The following is a 6030-nucleotide window of genomic DNA, read 5'->3' as shown; positions in this document are numbered from 1 at the left end:
ATTTGATTCTAAAATTTATGTGAAAATGAAAAAAAGGTTGAGAAGAGCCAAGATAAAAATAGAAGAAAAACAAAGCTGGGGAAATTACACCAACAAATTGCTAGACATTTAAAATCTATAGTAATTAAGGCAATGTGATTTTGGAATGAGGATAATCAAAAAATGGACCAGTGAAGTAGAATTGAAAATCCATAAATACAAACATTAATATTTTTACACACATACACAGTCATTTTTAATTTTTTTTTACGAAGTGACACTGCAGTACAGTGGGTAAAAAATAGTCTTTTCCAGAAAGGATGGTCTTTTCAATATGGGTACTGATCAATGGGCTATTCATATAAAAAAAAAATCAATAAAATGTGATCCCTGTCTCACATCAGACACAACAACCAATCTCAGATGGATTGTAGATTTAATTGTGAAATGCAAAACACAAAAGCTTTCATTAAGAAAACAGGAGACTATTTTCATGACCTGAGATAGACAAGTGTTTCTTAAATAAGATTCTAAAAAGGTTAAAGAAGATAGGAAAACATATAAATTGGACTAAGCTTAAATAATTTCTGTTCCCCAAAAGAAGACATCATTACAAACCAAACAAACTCTATAGTAGGTACAAAAACACATTTTTATAAATGTACTGTCAAAGAATGTGTCTAAAGAAAATATAAATAACTCCTACAAATCACTAAGAAAAATACAAACAACAAAATAGGAAACTAGGTAAAAGACTTGAAAAAGCAATTTACAAAGAAACTATTAGAATGGCTCCTAAATACACAAAAAGAGGCTTTAAGAGTCATCAAGTAAATACAAGTTAAAACTGAGAATAGATATACTGTACAATCCATTTTTATTCAAAAACAGAGACATTATTTTGCCAACAAAGGTCCGTCTAGTCAAGGCTATGGTTTTTCCTGTGGTCATGTATGCATGTGAGAGTTGGACTGTGAAGAAGGCTGAGCGCCGAAGAATTGATGCTTTTGAACTGTAGTATTGGAGAAGACTCTTAAGAGTGCCTTGGACTGCAAGGAGATCCAACCAGTCCATTCTGAAGGAGATCAGCCCTGGGTGTTCTTTGGAAGGACTGATGCTAAAACTGAAACTCCAATACTTTGGCCACATCATGTGAAGAGTTGATTCATTGGAAAAGACTTTGATACTGGGAGAGATTGGGGGCAGGAGGAGCAGGGGACGACAGAGGATGAAATGGCTGGACAGCATCACCGACTCGATGGACATGAGTTTGGGTGAACTCCGGGAGTTGGTGATGGACAGGGAGGCCTGGCGTGCTGCGATTCATGGGGTCGCAAAGAGTTGGACACGACTAAGCGACTGAACTGAACTGAACTGAACACTCCATTTTTAAAAGACAGGCAATATCAAATGTTGGAGTGGATATGAATCAAATGGTACTCTTATTGCTTAGAAGAAACTACTCAAATTACTAAAAACACAGATCCAATAATCCCTCAATTCTGTTATCAGACTTGCACAAAAGAGAAAGGCACTCACATATTTACTACAAAGACAATGACAATGTTTATGCTGCACTATTTGCAATAGCTTTCAAATAGGGATATCAAGAGTCTGTAACAGCAGAATTATGAATAAATTATGATACACTGATAAAATAGATAACTACATAGTGAAAAGAAAAAGAACATTAACTATAGCAACCATGTGGATGCATCTCACATGCATATGTGAAGTCAGAGAATCAGGGGGAAAACAATCTTTGCTGTATGATTCCACTTACATGAAGTTAGAAAAATCAGGATAGTGGTTATCTTTGGGGATTAATGGTTGAAAGGAAAAAAAAAAAGGAGTCTTCTCGGTGCAAATAACGGTCTCTTTCCTCATCTGGGTGTAGGTTTTACACAGAAGTCATCATTTTGTGAGGAAGAAATCATCAAGTAGTACATTTGATTTGTGTATTTTCCTACCTATGTTTTACACTCCCAAAATAAGTTAACCTCAAAGTATTTTCCAAAGATCCATAGTCAAATGATTCTAAATACTAGTATTCACAATGATTCCCAGTTATTTTTAATATCCCAACTTTCAATGAGAAACAGAAACAATTCCTGCTGTAAGAGTTCTTCTGGGCCAAGTATAACAATGAAAATAAAATGTCAACCCACATGTGAATTGGCTATAACGTGAGTGAAAATGGAGGCACTGGTAAAGTTTAAGAGTACTGTTTCTTATCTAAGAATCTCAAAGTTGACTTTTGCTTTACCATTTCCTAAATGGATATTTCTAAGCACTCATTCATGCCTGCACATGCAGGACTGTTACAATGATCAGATTCCCTCACAGAGAGACCATCATTTACCATCACAGCTCTTCTAAGAGTCTCATGTTCCTGCCTGTGATCCCTCCTTGCATGATTTTTCAATGCTTACTAAAAAACTACCTTCCAAATAAACAATGGATTCAACTCTACCGTGCTTCTCTCTTTAATGTTACTGGCACATTTATCATCTGGAGATATAGGTGAGAGGTTTAAAGGTACAATTAGTTTTTCTTTCATCTAATTTAAATGAAAATAGTATAATGAGCTTTAGGGACAAAATTCTCTTAATTAAGGGGAGTTATTCCTAGTATTCCTAGTTATTCCTAGTATTCCCTGGTGGCTCTGACGGTAAAGTGTCTGTCTACAATTCGGGAGACCTGGGTTTGATCCCTGGGTTGGGAAGATCCCCTGGAGAAGGAAATGGCAATCCACTCCAGTACTATTGCCTGGAAAATCCCATGGACAGAGGAGCCTGGTAGGCTACAGTTCATGGGGTAGCAAAGAGTCGGACACGACTGAGTGACTTCACTTCACTTCATTCCTCGTATTGCGTTAACATATTTAAATTGACTAAAATCCTTTTTTTTTTTTTTTAATTGACCAAAACCTTTTGATGGAGAGAAAAATATGACATCAAGCAGGTAAGTTATGGTTGGGATGTCCCACGAGTCTAGTTAGAGGTGCAAGCTGACTTGATTTCAGGCATACTATGATTAAGCACAGCTAGTCAAGCCTATCAAGAAAGTATCAAGTTCTCCAGAGAGATGCATTTTTATCTTTGCAGCATAGTTCCAAGTTTAATTCAGACTGGTGTTTTCAGCATTTTATAACATTTTTACAAAATAGATAAACTTCAAAATAGCATATTAATATAAAAATGTTTCAGCATTTTATAAAAAAAAACTTTTCAATACTGAAACAGCTCTTTTACATATTTTGGATGTAACTGCTTAGTAGAAGGCTCTAGAAGTCTGAGCTGTTTTTCATGATGGCAATGAGCTAACTGTAAAACTTATATAAATAAATCTGAAACTATGATAAAATATTTCCTTGGCCTTTTGGGTTTTAAGACCTGTTCTTAAAGATATACATACCTCTTAAAATGATTTCTGAAGCATTGCAATGCAAAGTAGAAAACAAAAAATCTTTTTCATCTAATTTAACAAATCAGCAGGGCAAGTATTTTCTTCTCTTAATGCTGAAGCACTAGTGTATAAAATACTCTTAGCTCATTAACTCCAAAGGAACTACATATTACAAAGGAAACTAAAGTAGCCCTTTTAAGGCAAAACATTTGTACAATTCCATACAGAAGCTTAACATAGGAGAGAACCACTCAGTCTAGGAAGTGGGTATATAACTAAGAATAATCCTTTATTAATTCATTTATTCACTGTCTGACAGTGTCCTTCTAACAGACATAAAAAGGAGTGAACCAAAATCTATGTCCTCAGTGGGACACATATGTGCAAATGATCAAGTCCAGTACATTTATGTAAGGCAGCGGAGGTGCAAATATCAAGGTTTTTGGAGGGTGTGAAGAACATCAACCTCTGGGGCATCAGTAAAGCTTTGCACAGAGGGTTGTAGAGTAATGCCAAGTTAGTGATAACTCAGGGAGTCTTACCTGGAGCTTGGGTTCCCCTTAGAATCTTCCTTGGTAACCTTCAGAGTATAGTGAAGTACCCTCACATCTCCAGACAGGCCCCAGAACAATTTGATCATTAAGCCCTCCAGCCTCTACCTCCATTAGCAGCAGACAAACCAGGAAGCCTCAAAACAAGTCAACTTACAGGTACTGTGTGCTTGAGTAATCACTTCAAGTCTCTCTTATGGGGAATTACACTGTGACTTAAGTACAGTTATAGAGCCAGAAATAGATGAGGTCTTTTCTTACATTAAAATTTAGAGCAATCAAGTGTATAAAACTATAGGTTTCCTTCAACAACTTTTGCCTATGGTAACATTCAAGGGACTCTGATCTGATTCAAAAGTAAATGACCCATTTAAAGACCATGTTCCCACCACTGGCAGTGTTCAAGGTTTCTACCTCTGAGTGACCGCAGAAGAATTAAGGAACTAACCAAGCCTAGGACATTATATCAATGCATGCACAATGTATTTCCCTACTAGAATTAATATAACCCAGTTAAAAATGGGCAGAAGACCTAAATAGACATTTCTCCAAAATTGACATACATATGGCCAAGAGGCACATGAAAAGATGCTCAACATCACTAATGATTAAAGAAATGCAGGTCAAAACTACAAAGCGGTACCACCTCACACTAGTCAGAATGTCCATCATCAAAAAATCTACAAACAGCTTTCCCCTGGCTGGCAGCGCAGAGGCTGCAGGATGCCTGGAGTTACTGTAAAAGGCGTGAACCAGCAGGAGTTCGTCAGAGCTCTGGCAGCCTTCCTCAAAAAGTCCGGGAAGCTGAAAGTCCCTGTAACACCGTCAAGCTGGCCAAGCATAAAGAACTTGCTGCCTACGATGAGAATGGGTTCCACACATGAGCTGCTTACACGGCACAGCACCTGTATCTCCTGGGTGGCTCTGGGGTTGGCTCCATGACCAAGATCTATGGGGGGCATCAGGAATAGTGTCATGCCCAGCCACTTCAGCAGAGGCTCCAAGAGCGTGGCCCAGTGGGTCCTCCAAGCCCTGGAGGGGCTGAAAATGGTGGAAAAGGACCAAGATGGGGGCCACAAACTGACGCCTCAGGGACAGAATCACTGGACACGTGGCAGCTGCCAACAAAAAGCATTAGGACAGATGATGCTGGGTTAATAAATTGCCTCATTCGATAAAAAAAAAAAAGAAAAAAATCTACAAACAATAAATGCTGAAGAGGGTGTGGAGAAAATGTAACCCTCTTACACTGTAGGTGGGAATGTAAATTGTTACAGCCAGTATAGAGAACAGTATGCTGCTGCTGCTGCTAAGTCGCTTCAGTCGTGTCCGACTCTGTGCGACCCCATAGACGGCGGCCCACCAGGCTCCCCCGTCCCTGGGATTCTCCAGGCAAGAACACTGGAGTGGGTTGCCATTTCCTTCTCCAATGCATGAAAGGGAAAAGTGAAAGTTAAGTCGCTCAGTCATGTCCGACTCTTCACGACCCCATGGAGTGCAGCCTACCAGGCTCCTCCGTCCATGGGATTTTCCAGCCAAGAGTACTGGAGTGGGGTGCCATTGCCTTCTTCAAGAGAACAGTATAGAAGTCCCTTAAGAAACAAACAAACAAACAAAACCTATAATTGGAGCTACCATATGACTCAGCAATCCCTCTCCTGGGCATATATTCAGAGAAAAACATGGTTCAAAAGGATACATGCCCCATAGTGTTCATTGCAACACTGTTCACAATAGCCAGGACATGAAGCAACTTAAATGTCCATTGACAGAGGAATGGATACAGAGGATGTGGTACATATACACAATGGAATATTACTCAAGTTGTTTAAAAGAATGAAATAATGTCATTTGCAGCAACAGGGATGGACCTGAAGATTATCATGCTAAGTGAAGTCACTCGGCAGTATGACAAGGCTTATATGCAGAATCTAAAGAAAACGATACAAATGAACTCATTCACAAAACAGAAACAGACCCACAGACTTGGAGTATGAATTTATGGTTACCAGGGCTAAAGTGTGGCAGCAAGGAGTTTGGGATTGACATGTACACACTGCTATATCTAAAATAGATAACCAAAAAGGACCTA

At 38.7% G+C, this 6030-nt stretch overlaps 1 pseudogene; it reads left to right on the top strand.

Annotated features, from left to right (window-relative positions):
* Positions 1-4634: 4634 nt before the first annotated feature.
* LOC109558072 (small ribosomal subunit protein eS19 pseudogene) lies at positions 4635-5076 on the top strand (annotated as a pseudogene).
* The last annotated feature ends 954 nt before the right edge of the window (positions 5077-6030 follow it).

Source organism: Bos indicus, chromosome 4, assembly GCF_029378745.1.
Source record: "Bos indicus isolate NIAB-ARS_2022 breed Sahiwal x Tharparkar chromosome 4, NIAB-ARS_B.indTharparkar_mat_pri_1.0, whole genome shotgun sequence".
Lineage (NCBI taxonomy): Eukaryota > Metazoa > Chordata > Mammalia > Artiodactyla > Bovidae > Bos > Bos indicus.
This window is presented reverse-complemented; position numbering and strand designations above follow the sequence as displayed.